The sequence below is a fragment of the Taudactylus pleione genome, unplaced genomic scaffold (genome assembly GCF_031769625.1).
Source record: "Taudactylus pleione unplaced genomic scaffold, aTauple2 ptg000053l, whole genome shotgun sequence".
Lineage (NCBI taxonomy): Eukaryota > Metazoa > Chordata > Amphibia > Anura > Myobatrachidae > Taudactylus > Taudactylus pleione.
The window spans coordinates 36,251,004-36,266,419 of NW_028284455.1; the positions used below are offsets into that span (position 1 = coordinate 36,251,004).

The 15,416-nt window shown below is 39.2% G+C and overlaps 1 long non-coding RNA gene across 1 annotated transcript in view; it reads right to left on the reverse strand.

Moving 5' to 3' along the window:
- Positions 1–315: 315 nt before the first annotated feature.
- LOC148535365 (uncharacterized) overlaps positions 316–15,416 on the reverse strand; it is a 74,753-nt gene continuing 59,652 nt past the window's right edge. Inside the window, exon 3 of the long non-coding RNA XR_015875788.1 lies at positions 316–1,050. This is a non-coding gene — a long non-coding RNA (uncharacterized LOC148535365). The remainder of the gene's footprint in view (positions 1,051–15,416) is intronic.

Genomic DNA, 15,416 nt, shown 5'->3' on the forward strand with positions numbered 1-15,416 from the left:
TTGTTAATATGAAGTAGGGGTATAAAAAGTAATAAAACTAGAAAATAAATGATGCTTCCAATAAGAATGAAAGTAAGAAACTTCAATCAAACTGTATAAAGGGTGATCGAGTCTATCACACATTTAGAGTAAAACATTTATCACATAGCATTTTGCATAACGGTGGGTTTCGTTCTGATCGAAATGAAATAGTACACACATGTGACCAATATGAGTGAGTACAAATGAACACACTTTATTTACAAGTAACAAACAAATATTAAACAAACAACATACAAAGTATACTGTATACTCAACTTTTGTCTATGTATTCAGATGACACCGGTAAATCATTGTCTTCAGCATAAGATGTACTTCATCTTATCTTCTCTTCTCTCTTCTGGGGAGCCCTCGTTTCACAACGCCCAGATAATATATATAATATACAATGGCAGCATCCTACTGCAATCTCAGATCAACCACGAGCTAATGGGTCCTTTGTGTACCTCTGGTTTATATACCCTGAAATAGGGTGTTGGCTTGCTGGATATTAAGCCCATACTAGTTACATACAGTGCTAGGTATCAAGCACTCATTGGTCCAGCATAGCATTGACCAAACTTATCTCTCTTGCACATGCTCCGTAAGCAGTAAGATATATACTACCAAACAAAGACATACAGTAATGACGTATCCTAGTAGGTTTGGAGATGAACTGTTTCAAATCTCCTTTGTGTAGAGTGTAGACACTAATAAAACAGTGAATAATACATATGATTATATCAAATATATCAATTACTTATAAGATAATATCAGTGAAGTAAAATAAAATTCAGTTCAGTTCAATGAAATCTTGAAAAAGTCTTGAGAATACTGGTGAGTGTGGATCCAACCAATATAAGACACAAGTTCAGTTTTGCAGAATACACACAGATGTATGTAATGGTTGTGCTGTCACATCTTATAACTCTTTTGTCTACCTGGACTCTCTCCTGTATAAGAAATCACTCTCAGGCCATCGCCAGCAATGTTCTCTCATCTCCAGTGACGATCCAACCATCAACCTGTTGGCTTAAACAAAGAAACAGTGTGAGATAAACCATAACAACAAAACAAAATAAGCATTTACTTATCATCTATTACACCTGTCTCTATTTCTCTTCCTACTAAACATTTCTTCACAACAACCTTATCATAAATGTTTGTGTCTGTGCACCAGATATCTTACTTAACAATTCCACCTTTTACCACCCTCCGGTTATCAAAATATATATATGTACTGTGTACAGCCTGCTCTAAAAACCCCAACATTGTATATATATATATATATATATATATATATATGAACATTCCTGTTTCCTAAACAACACATCCATCCATTCAGTCATACTGAAGTCAGTTTTGTGAATGGTATGAAGCATAGAAAACCCAATATACTCCTTGCTGTGTCTGTAAAATGGGTGTCTCTGCTTGAATCCTCTCAGACATCCCATAATATCAACAAATCAGTCTGTGTCATATCTTCAGGAAAGTCTCTTATCTTGTATCACTCTGCTTGAGACAACTTCACTCCTGAATGACAGTGTTTTGTAGCTGTTCAGTACAACACTCGTCCTCCATCTTCTTGGTGGCAAACAATGAATTCAAATTGCCAGACTTGTGCAGTCATTTCACAGTATATGAGGCCTTTATCAGTAACAAGCAAGGTAGGCCACATTTCCAGCTGTTGGCAAACACAACAGGTTTTTGCAATGTCTCTGACCATGTTTTGGATATAAGGAATCCCTTTGATTTGAGCTTGCTCGAATGCAGCGTCAGCTCCATCATGGCTTAAGAGTTCTAGCACCATCAGTGCTGTCTTTGCGGTGAATTGCACACCATGGGTCTGATTCAGAGCCGGACGCTATTTGCAGTCGTTCGTTCAGAAAAAAGGGGTGGCTATTCAAATGAACCGTTCGCTCTTTGCGGTCTGTTCACGCTTCTATGTCTGAACGAGCGAACAAAACTTGTGGTCATAATTTTGAAAATTACGCCCCTGGCCGCACGCATCCTACGTCATGTCCGCTATTTATTAGATTAATCGAGTACATCAACCAGCGTATGAACTGCTCGCTATTCTTGTGGTTGGTTTTTCCTACCGCAATCTTGTGAGCAGTTCTGACTATAAAATAACCCAGTGACATGGTCAATGACGCTGCTGTATTAATTATGCACACCCATAAAACGCCCGTTTTGACCTTTAAGCACGCCTGCGTTCGGATCTCCACTCCCCATTTTCAAGCACCTTCCCCTGTTACCACCCACATACGCCTCCTCCTGTCACTCAAAATAGCAGGCATTCGCTATTTAGCGAACAAACGATTTTCGGCCGAACTGACTGGTTCGCGCATGCGTATTACGATCCGTACTCATGCGCAGTTGGGCAAACATCGCTCTGAACGAACGAGCGGCCGCTTACAAGCGGCTCTGAATCAGGCCCCATGTTCTGTGCTCAGTTCACTTGTGCACACACCATTGAAGTTGTAGGTGTATGTATCAGCATGTCCCACATCGATCTTCCAGCTTTGGACAACAGCAGTCCATATAGACTTTATGTCAAATGTCCATTTCTCAGTGTGAAGACTTACAGGGCATCCAGTCTTGTCAGTGACTTGGAAAACAGTCATAAATGCAACAAGTTCGCTAGCCCCTTCTTCTGGCTTCCGGCTGTCAGCTTGTAAAGATAGCTGCTTTGCTTCAGCAATGGGCAACAAAAGTCCTGTGTGGGTGCAGATAGCACTATAGTCCATGAACCAATAATGCTCTCTGTCTTGGAAATCTTCCCACCACCGTGGAGCTGTGATCATAAAGAAATCCATTATGGACAGTTAAAACATTGGTTTAAATTTCACTCGGCCAACAAGTAGTGCTTTGAACTCCTTAATTAGCATGAGAGTTTCTGCTGTTGTCATTAGCAACTGTGTGCCTTTCAGCTGCTTCAAAACCTTTGGCTGGTAAGGCTTTGTAAGGAAATACACTGGGATGCGAATTTCATTACCAAACACAAAATCTGCAACTTTGTCGCTACACAAACCCACAGTCAGTGTGTCTGTACTGCATGTATGCCCCTTGTGGTTGGTCAGTGTGTACCCACCAATCCCTCCTTCACAATGAGCAAGTAAACCATGAACATCATTTGCAATGGAAAACACATCTTGTTCACTTTTTGCATTTTTAAACTCAACAATGACACATTGATCATACCATGTAAAAGTAATGTTGTCACAGGGGGAGTCTTCAGTCTCAGGGGCATGGTCATTTACTGAAATCCCTTCTATCTTCCACCCCTTGCATTTTGTCTCATTGGGCAAAGCAAAAGGCATCACCCCTTCACTTAGCAACACCCCTCTGAATGGCCATGCAAACACATCTTTTTTTTCAATCAGTTCACATTGCATATCAATCAGGACACTCCTGGACAAGTCAGACATACCATCATTCACCTTAAGAGTATCACTAACCAATGGCATGTTATCAGAAACCTCATCTGCATTCAATTTTGAATCTGCTTTCTGGACATATTCCCTGCATTCATGGATTTCAACATTTTGTTCACATTTTGTGAAATCATCAGAAATTTTCATCACACTGCTCTGATCAAACAAATTTTCTGTAGTGTGAATATATTGTTTAATTTCTGTCTTAAGTTCTTTCTGCGTAACTTCACACACTTCTCTTTGTATTTCAAGATCACTAATTTCTAAACTTTCTGTGTGTAATAAATCAGCACTTATATCTGCGCTAGCTAACATCTCATCTCTTGCTTGTGAGGATTCCCTCCTCCTCCCTAAGGAATTTTTTAAAGGCAGGCTGGCAGAATACTCAGAAACACGTAAAACTTCATCTGATTCAAAATCAGTTGCTTTTAAAAATCTCACATCACTACATTGTAAAGGCGTCCCTAAACATGTTGGATTAATCTGAGATTTTTTAACACATTTCTGAAATTAACCAACTTTTTCTGTACTCTATCTTTTACAACTTTCACATGTTTCAACAATTTGTAAAACATTATCTCAATTTTCATTTTTTAAAAGAAAAAGACAACATACAGCGTGATTTAAGCTAAATCAAAATCTTTTCTCATAAGAATGAAACAGAGAAAACATATACAATGCAATATACAGGTTAGCAGAGAAAAAGCAAAACATCATTTTGCACTTTTTTTTTTTTTTACAGAATCAGTCAATTGGTCACAAACTAATTAACTCTTTCAATCCCACTTCTCGACACCAAGTGCATAACGGTGGGTTTCGTTCTGATCGAAATGAAATAGTACACACATGTGACCAATATGAGTGAGTACAAATTAACACACTTTATTTACAAGTAACAAACAAACAATAAACAAACAACATACAAAGTATACTGTATACTCAACTTTTGTCTATGTATTCAGATGACACCGGTAAATCATCATCTTCAGCATAAGATGTACTTCATCTTATCTTCTCTTCTCTCTTCTGGGGAGCCCTCGTTTCACAACGCCCAGATAGTATATATAATATGCAAAGGCAGCATCCTACTGCAATCTCAGATCGACCACAAGCTAATGGGTCCTTTGTGTACCTCTGGTTTATATACCCTAAAATGGGGTGTCGGCTTGCTGGATATTAAGCCCATACTAGTTACGTACAGTGCTAGGTATCAAGCACTCATTGGTCCAGCATAGCATTGACCAAACTTATCTCTCTTGCACATGCTCCGTAAGCAGTAAGATATATACTACCAAACAAAGACATACAGTAATGACGTATCCTAGTAGGTTTGGAGATGAACTGTTTCAAAGCTCCTTTGTGTAGAGTGTAGACATCACTGCTAATTACCCATAATGCTTAGCATCTCTACACATCTTAGAATGGAATGTAGCTAACTGATAAGAACATAGAAGCTATGAATGGCTCATTATACTTATAGTTGTAATAGAAATGAGAGGTAGAGCTAGGCCTCAATATTTATGGCTTATTTGACCTCAAAAGGTCATTTGACCACTCTATAGAAAAACAGCAACTGTATTAAGGCAATCTCATTTCAAACCTCAAGAGGCCTAGCAAGGGGTATATGTGTTTGTAACTTATATGCCTATGTAGAAATTAACTATTTAACCCACTGATTACACATTTGTAGCAAGTTTGGCAGAGAAGAATAAAAACAGTAGTAGCAATCCTGCTACTTATCGGGGATGTTTTGGTGGTGTGTCTTATTTGATTAAATAAAAAAATCGTTCCAAGTTCATAATATTAGGTCATGTTCAGTGAACTGTAACCTTGTAACATTTGCAAAATAAATTAAATTGATCTCACCAGTATTTGGAGAGAAAACTCTGGAGATCCGCGACTCTGAGTAGAAATGGATACAGTTTTCCTGCAACCCACATCACAATCTTCATGCAACTGCAATTTCAGATTTACATGTTGGCAGGATGTCATCTGCCAGAACCCTAGCATCAGAATCCTGAACATCGAGTCAACACCAGCGCCGAAATCCCAACATGACTCGGGATGCCAGCGACAGGATCCTGGCAGACGGCATCCTGATTGTAAGGACACCGCAGAAAGGTGAGTATCCGCCCCGCGGGGGGGACTTAGGTTTAGTGTTAGGCTGTGGGAGGGGGGAGGTTAGGGTTAGGCTCTGGGCAGGGGGTGAGGTTCAGGCACCACCTGGAGGGTTTTGAGTTAGGCACTAAGGGTGGAGGGTTAGGGTTAGGCACTAAGGGGGAGGGTTAGGTTTAGTCACTTACCGGAGGGATTATGGTGCAGGGTAGGGAGAGTTAGTATTAGGGTACAGGAAAGGAGGGTTAGGGGGTAAATAGGACAGGGGAACTGTACTCACCATTTCCCTGTTGGGATTTCAACCTTTGGAATGCCACTCTCAGTGCTTTGACTGCCGGCATCCTGTCCATCGGTATGTCATACCGATTCCGTTGTGGTGAACTAGACGGAGCCAGCACTACAGCACTTTACCCCACACGAACCGACACGAGCGTGGACCTTAATTTGAGGACCCACAAACCATCATTTTTCTCCACGTCAACCAAAATCTGGCACTTTGCGGTGGATAAATAAGAAAGAAAAAAAATGACCATCCATTTCTACTCTGACTCGCGGATCTCCACAGTATCCTCTCCAAATACCAGTGAGATCGATTTCATGTATTTTGCAAATGTTACAAAGGTTACAGTTCACTGAAGCCGACCTTCTAATATTCTGAACTTGGAACAATTTTTTTCATTTAATCAAATGAGACATGCTCGATAAGTAGCAGGATTGCTTATGACTTCTGAACATTTGTTTCCCATACGAGTCTCTACACATTGACTCTAGTTTCCAGCTGACAATACCGATACATGATTAATTCAATTCAATTCAGCTTTATTTGGCCAAGTATACATAAATACATAAATATATAAATATATAAGGAATTGGATCTGGGTTAACACATCCCTTGAGTTCACAACAACAATACCAAACAATCATACCTCAGCAGCAACCCCCCTTTCCCTCAATTATTTAACACCATGATAGCCTGTGGAAAAAAACTATGCAGATGTCTAGAGGTTCTCACCCATTGTGACCTATACCCGAGGGCAACATTTGGAACAGATGACAACCAGGATGTGCATCATCTGCCACAATATTACCAGCTCACCTACTAATCTTGGCTAAATATAGATCTTGAAGAGGGGGGCGATCAATGCCAATGATCTTTTCCGAAGCCCTAACCACTCTCTGCAGTCTGCTCTTCTCACGTTCCGTAATAGAGCTATACCAAACAATAATTGATGTACAAAGAACAGACTGAATTATTGTTGAGTAAAAAAGAACTAACAATTCTCATGGCAGATTAAACTTCCTGAGCTGACGCAAAAAATACAGCCTCTTCTGAGCCTTCTTTACAATGGAGTCAACATTTGTTCCCCAGTTTAGATCCCATGAAATCACTGACCCCAGAAACCTAAAAGACTCAACCACAGACACCACTGTGTCACTGATAACAACAGGAGACATCGCAACCGACCGCCTTCTGAAATCCACTATCATTTCCACCGTTTTCTGTGGATTTAGCTCCAATTTGTTATCCCCACACCAAATAGCCAACCGTTCCACCACTCCCTTATAAGCAGACTCATCACCCTCTCTAAAAAGGCCTATGATGGTAGTATCGTCTGCAAATTTCAATAATTTCACAGACGGCTCACCAGAGGTGCAATCGTTTGTGTATAATGAAAAGAGTAGTGGCGAAAGGACACATCCTTGAGGGACCACTGTGCTAATTGTTCGACCACCAGATGTAAACCCACCCGACCTCACCTGCTGCTTCCTGTTCTCTAAGAAATTAATAATCTAGCGACACATCGGACCAGGAACCCCCAAACTAACCAGCTTAGGGTAAAGTTTTCCTGGAACAATTGTGCTGAACGCTGAACTGAAGTCAACCATATGTTCCCGGCAAGTCGAGATGTTGCAGGATAAAATGCAACCCTAAATTGACTGCATCCTCCACTGACCTCCACTGATTAGCTTCTGTGTTTGCAACAAATGTTTCTGTTTTATATGTAACTACTGTTTTTATTGTTTTTTTGCAAAACTTGCTACAAATACTATGTGATAAATGTTTTTCTGTAAATGTGTGACAGACTCGATCACTCTTTCCTATTTTTATTTTTAATTAGTAAATTCCAGTTCTACTTTTGTGACTAGCAGATATTATATAATAAATTAGATTATATTTAATAATATATAATAAGCACCCAAAAGTGTACACTATTGTGCACACTACTTTTACTGTTCCAATAAGAATACCTGCCACCACTTCAGTTATGCTGCCACACTCCTGTTACCCCACCCCCCAGATAACATATGCAAATATTTTCATTATTAAATACTGCACTGATGTCAAAATGAGGGTTTTCAGATCCAAGTTAGGACCCTTGGACTGGGCTGACAAGTCATAGTGGAATTGTGGTTGTTGAATCCGGAGTCTATTATGTTGTAAATGCCTGGTGCCAGATAGAAATTAGTTCATTGTATGTTTTAGGAAACATGCAAGTGGCTAATTCATCCTTGATGTGTTGGAAAGACATTGCCAGAAAGCAGAATTAAGAGCTTCTTAATTCAAAGACACTTCAGATGCTAGTGTCAGAAAGTCCACAACGTACTGTCCCTCGGTCTGGTGACCTTGGCGTAGATGAAGGATATCTGCAGCAGCAAAAGTAGATCTCCCAGGTTTGTAAAAAAAATGTTTTCAATGTTGAAAGGAACTCATCAATGTCAAATAGTATCAGACATCTCCCATAAAGGCAAAGTCCAAGCTAAGACTTGTCCTGTCAACAGGGAAACTATATATGCAGTCTTTGGGCCTGATTCTGAGATGGACACAAATGCCATCATAGCTGTGTTTTCTCACAGATTGCAATTGTGAAAATATGCTAATGATTCTCTCACCATCCAGTGCTTAGCAATGCAAACTGAATGCATCTGACTTCCGCTGCTCACATACAAAACCTAAAACATCAGAAACATTGAACGCAGATCAGGTGGCCATCAGCCGGTTGAGTAAGTCTAAGCTTAATTAAATTAATTTAAACACAAAGGGGTAATTTTACTAAGATTCGTGTTTGGTCGAGATTGTGTTTAGCCTGTTCTTGTGACTCGTAAATTTACTACTGCCAAACATGGGTTAAGCAGGAATCAAACAGCCAACAACGTGCAAATACAAAAATATGACTGAATACACCAATACAACCAACTCGCAAGTACTTTCCATAGGAAACAATAGAGCTTGTGAATTTACCAAGGATTGTGTTTTCAAAGTCGCCCGTAAAATTTGTAATCTTGCACCAGAATACACTAGACTACTTCCTGAGCAGCGTGTTTGCTTGTGTTTCAAATTACAATTAGTGGGAACACAATGATAATGCCTTTATAGAGGCTAATACAGCTGCATTGATTTGTGTGAGGCAAATATGTCAGAATATGCTACTACTACTGTGCACTGTGCATGACTGATATCACAGGCTATACCACGAGGCTAAAAGGACCCCGGAGGACTGCAGCTTATGCAGGCCCACACTGTCTTACACCAGCATAAGCTTCTAGCTTTGTTGCACTTTCTGGCTACTGGCAATTTTCAGTCTGTTACTGGTAGAGTTCATGGAATATCCCAGTCAACATTGTAACACTACCCAACACAGGTTATGGCAGCATTTAAACCGCTAATGGATTCCTGAATCTGATTCCCTAGCCAAGAGTCACAGGGGTATGCAGTCAGGGTGGCATGTCCTGGGTGCTATTAACTGCTCACACATTGGGCTGAGACCATCTAGGGACAGGGCATATGTGTACCTCAATAGGCACCATGACAATTTGACAAATGTGCAGGTGGTTTGCTATGCAAAATGTAAATGAGTGTTGTAGTGACTTATCTTGGCTCATATCATGATGCCTTTATCCTCAGCCAGTTATTCCTCTATGTTAAATTTGGGGCCAGTCAAATGGCAGATGGATGGCTGCTGGGCAAGTACATATTTACTAACAAAAATAAGAAAAAAATAATGAGAATAATTGATGCACTCCAGGAGTTACTATGAGTGAAACTCTTGAGTCCTTAAACATAACCTTTAATAATATTCATGTAAAATGGATATATTATCCATAATATCAGTTGTTAGTGAAAATATGTTAAAAATTAAGAAAAGTGAAAAAAGTAAGAATAAAGTGAATTAACATATTGTCCACTGTGTCTGTATCTTTATATTTTAATTCCTTTATTGGAAATTATTTTATTCAATATATCATGTATACCATATGATTAAGATGTAAATGTCAAAGTTGGATGTTAAACTTTCTTTCTTCCCTGGCAGTGAGCTTTAATACTAGCTATAATTGTTACATGTGTTACAATGTTGAAATATAGTAACTTATAATTGAAGTGGATACATTTCCACTCATATCATATAAATAGTGAGCTAAAAAGCTGGCTCTTACTAGTACATATTTCCCTGTGACTTTAATAACTATATCATTATATAAAATACTTGTTACAATGTTTTTTGTATTTTATCTTACAGGTAATTCTGTCTATGGCTGTTTCTCCTGGCTTCTGATTCTGTTGTTGCTTCCGGATTCTTCTGCTGAGCATAATTATAATTATGGACATAAGTTCATTGGATCAGTGATAGAGTGTACATTTTGGCTGCTAAAAATCTAGGTTCTGTTGTCATGATAAATCACCTAGACTTTGCTGTATTCTTGTTTAAAGGTATCTAACATTGTGCCAGCTGCAGTCTTCTGCATATTTTGTGTTTGCAGTAGCCACTCCTGGCTGATTATGCATTAGATACAGAAATATCCTATGTGCTGGGTGGAGATATTTTTCTTGAGATTCACCTCTAAGAGCAGCTGTTTATGGACAGCCAACCCAAAACCTACAAGAAATAATTTTTATTGATAAATTACTTTGTGAAGGATAATATTCATAACATATATGTGCAATGGCTGTTTTTATATAGATATCTATGAAATGTTATAAAATCTTATTTATATGTGTCAATGTATTGCTGGGCAAATAAGAAATAAATAATTGTGTTTACTTCATAACTAAAGAGCTGCTTTCTAAAAAATATTGATTATGCATTAGACAGTGAGCAGGCAGGGGAGTCTGTTGAATCAGGTGACAATCTGACCACAGAAAGTGGGAGGTAGGTCAGGCAACAGGTAATCAGAGAGCATTATCACCATCACAGCTGTCCATGTTTTTTTTTTTACATCTCCACTGTAGATGTGCAAAAATTATATAAACATCCTGTATTTACCTTTGGAACAGTTTCAATAGTGTTGAAGTGTTTTTTATTTTAAGTTGCACATCACAATCTCTGTATGATGGTTTTTATATGGGACTTTTGATAAATGTATTTTTGGTAGTTGTTTGTTTGCTATGGTCAACTTACAAAATATTACTCATTACCAAACTTTGCACTGCTCTTTAACATGCCAGCACTGGTCTATTTTTTTTTTCATTGACACATTTAAGGCTGTCTGTTTTAAAGGTTTAAGTAATCAGGTGGAACATATCAGCTCATGTAGTTGATAAATTATACCTCATAGCTGATTGTTTGTTAAGGGCAATTTGTTGAATGCGCCACATCACCACTATTTATACTGTTTTAGACACAATATTTTGAATGTTTGAGTAAAGTTAATAACTTTTTCAAAGAAAATAACATTGAAGAAAAACAATATTAAGCAATGTTGTATTTGTGAGTTCATCAAACACATTTTCACACACATTATTGTAATGTTAATTGGTATAAATTGTGTAAATGTGTGAAACATCCATACCAACACAACATACCTTGACTAATATTTGTGTGTCAGCCAATTTGTTAGTAACATGTGTTTTCATAAATTTTTATTTAATAAAAAAAAGCACAATTCATTAAGGGAACTGTAAAAAATTATTTAGTTAAGTGGACATGTGTAATTACAAAGTGTGTCTTATGTAAAAAAAAATACATGTAATGTAAGTATGACATAAACCTTTTTTTATTGTCTTAATATAGTACTATGATATAGTATTTGTCTGTGTCCAAATGTAAGTTGTATGTACATTAATACAGTGTATTTTGAGTGTAACCTTGCACTAAAATGCTCAAACATATACCTTTTTTCTGCTTAATACCAAGTGGCTCCAAAGTGAGTGCAAACAGGAGTGGTGACAGGTGACAACCCTGTCTGGTACCCTTGTATATAGGGAAGGGATCTGAGGCATAGCCATTACATACAATTTGTGAGGATGAATGAGTATATAGTGAGGTAAGAAGCATAATAAAATCTGACTGGAATCCAAATTTATGGAGTGTGAAAAATAAATGGTCCCAAGACACCAGGTCGAAGGCCTTTTCGGCATCAAACGATAAGATGGTATGTAAACCTGGTTTTTAATGACTGTACCCAATTGGACGCTGCCAGTACTCTACGTATACTGGCCGTCGAAATGACGCCCCCATATGTACCCAGTCTGATCTTCATTAACCAGTCTGGGAAGTACTATTTTCATTCGCTCTGCTAATATTTTTAATAATATTTTGTAGTCATTATTAAGAAGAGAGATAGGCCTATATGAGCCAGAGCATTCCAGGTCTTTGCCTGGTTTGGGTAGGACTTTTAGGATTCCTGAGTTGAAGTAAGATGGTAAGGTCTTAGTAGTTAGAATGTGATTATATACAGATGTTAATGTATCTATAATTTTGGGGGAGAGAAATTTATAAAATTCCCCGCTAAGCCCGTCAGGGCCTGGGGCTTTACCCAAACTCATACCTTGTATAATTTTTTGTACCTCTGATGCAGAGATCGGGGTGGTTAAGGAAGCAGCCAAGTCGGAAGGCAATTGAGGAGGGGTAATAGTAGACCAGAACAAATCTCTGTTTGTTTCGTCAGGGGGGGGCGCAGCATATAATTTGGTATAAAAAGAACGAAATTCTTTGACTATTTGTTTGCTAGAAGAAGTGTAAGAGCCGGTGGATGTACGGAGTCTTTTAACCAGAGTGGATGGTTGCGGGCCTTTTAAAAGATTGGATAAGAGGCGTCCGATCCTATTGCCGTGCTTGTAAAATTTAAACCCTCTTTGGAATGTGTGCCGATGTCCCATGTCAGTTAGGATTGCGTCAAAATGGGTTTTACAGCCCAAGTACAATTGTTTATGGGCGGGAGTAGGAGAAGTTTTAAAGGATTCTGTAAGTGCTTGTTGTGCAGATTTAAAAGCTTTCAAAAATCTTTTTCTATTGTAGTTGACATATGAAATAATTTTCCCTCTGAGTACTGCCTTTGAGGTCTGCCAGAACAACAGAGGGTCCTCTTGCTCATGTGATAGATTATCCTGCTTGTAGGTCTGCCACGAGGACTCAATTTTTTTACGAAATTTCAGTGAGGACATTAGGCTGGTCGGAAAGCGCCATTGGTGAAATGGGCCTTTATCTACATTGACTGCAAGATCAACCCAGACCAACGCGTGGTCTGAGAGACTTATTGGTTCAATGCAACTATCAAGTGATTTAAAAAATATAGAGTTGGACATCAAAATATAGTCCAGCCAGGATAATGAGCCATGGGCAGCCGACAAGCAGGAGTAATCTTTTTCAGTGGGATGTTTGGCTCTCCAAACATCAATGAACTTTAGTTGTTGCATGACATATGGTATACCATATCTGGGCATGTGTGCAGATTGACGGGATGGGTGTTGACAATCCATCTCTTTTGAAGCTATTAAATTAAAATCTCCACGTAAAATTATGTTCTCATTACATATAGGGTATAGTTTTGAGAGAACAGGTCGTAAAAATCTCCTGTCATACCGGTTAGGTGCATAAATAGTACAATTCACATAAGGTACATCATAAATGGAAGTTTCCAGGATGGCATATCGACCCTCAGGATATGTCTCAGTCCCAAGAATTGTAACAGGTAGATCATGTCTGGCCATCACCACCACACCTCTAGACTTGGAGTTGTATGGGGATGACGCCAACACTCTTCATCCCAACATATTAAGTTTAGCAACCTCCGTCGCAACTAGATGCGTCTCTTGTAAACACACCAAATCTAGATGTAATTTATTTAAATATATTAGAATTTTTTTGTGCTTGATTGGGGAGTGGAATCCTCCCACATTCCAAGTGCCAAATCTTACCTGTGACATAACATTAATTTAAGACGATGCTAAGAGGATATGTGCTATAATTCCAATGAGCCAAAATATCAAACCTATCATAAGGACATGGCGAAGAGAAAAAGAAATACATACATGGACAGGAGGAGGAGGAGTGGACACAATGGGGAAAATACATACAATGGGGCAATAGTAACACAGCCGCTGTGAAAGGCGATCATGAATACTTGCAATTACAAACAGGCTGTTTCATAATCAAAATTAAGGCTTCCGGTTGGCGCACGTGGATAGGCGCCAATAACAAAAAGTCCTGGCCAGTGAACTCCTAACCAGACCCACCAAAACAACCAGCAATATATCCTTCAGCAAAGAATATTTTCACTTTTGTAAAACAACGTGTATTATAACTGAATATATTATTCATTGTCAACCAAGGGGTGACACAGGATATGAACGAACTAAACAGCAATGTCAGTAGAACACATTATGCTCAGACCCTCTTGGGAGAAGTAGGAGAAGACAGTGTGGATTCTTTTTCGGATTCAAATAACTCCCGAGTATACGCTTCAGCATCTGCTGCAGTGGTGAAATCTTTATATGTGTCGCCGTCGTATAATCTCAAACGTGCTGGGAATAATAAAGCAAAGCGACGACCATGTTGAATTAAATTTTGGCAGATAGGGGAAAATTCCTTCCTAGTCTTGGTGACTTCTGCAGAAAAGTCTTGGAATATAAATAGGCGGTGACCTTCCCATGTAAGGTTACGACATTTGCGGGATGCTGACCATATAATATCTTTATGGATATAATTCAGGCATCGGAATATGACAACTCGAGGTCGCCTGTCAGGGGTGTTTCTTTGTGGGCCCAAACGATGAGCCCTCTCCACAATGATAGCCTGACAGTTCTCAGCAACATCCAAAAGGGCTGGGAGTTGTGTAGATAAAAATTTAACAAGGTCTGTTCCTTTAATGGTCTCCAGCAGACCTACAACTCTTAAATTGTTCCAACGCGACCTGTTCTCAAGGTCGTCGACTTTAGAAAGTAGTTGTTGGTGAGATTTATGTAATGTGATAAATTCAGCTTTCAAAGTGTTAAGTTCATGAAAATTAGATCCAGACACGTTTTCAGTTTCAGAGACCCTTTGAGAGATCTGCTGCATCTGGCCCTTTAAGGCAGACATTGTCTGCTGAAAAAGATCTGCCTGTTCCTGAAGCATAGGTCTCATAGCCTCTTTAATTGCTTGGACCACCTCCCCATAAGTTATAAAAGAATCAGCGGTACCTGTAGCGGACTCTGAGGACGTCTGAGCAACCTGCTGTATAGTAATAGGAATCGATTCTCCCTGCTGCGGAGTCGCAGCCGCCATCTTGGATTCGGAGAGACGGCGGTCAGCGCGGTTCCTCTGTGATTTCCCCGGCATTAAGGAGGGGAAATACGTTTCCATGCAGGTAAGCGGGGTCTCGGGTGTTTGAGGAAGCATCAGGGGGCAGATTGGAGGCTGTCAAACAGCCTTGTGGTGTGTAATTCACCGGGTCTGGAGCAGAGCCCTAGCCACACACAGCTCACTGCAGAGTGGGTGGAGCCGGAAGTGATTCACAATATTGTTTACCAATATTGGCCATAGTCTGCAGAGAAAATAAGTGATAGAGTAGCAGCACAAAAACATGGCAGTTTAAAAGAATGCAGGTTGCCAATTTATTAAAGTATACAACCTCATAGAAAGAATGTTT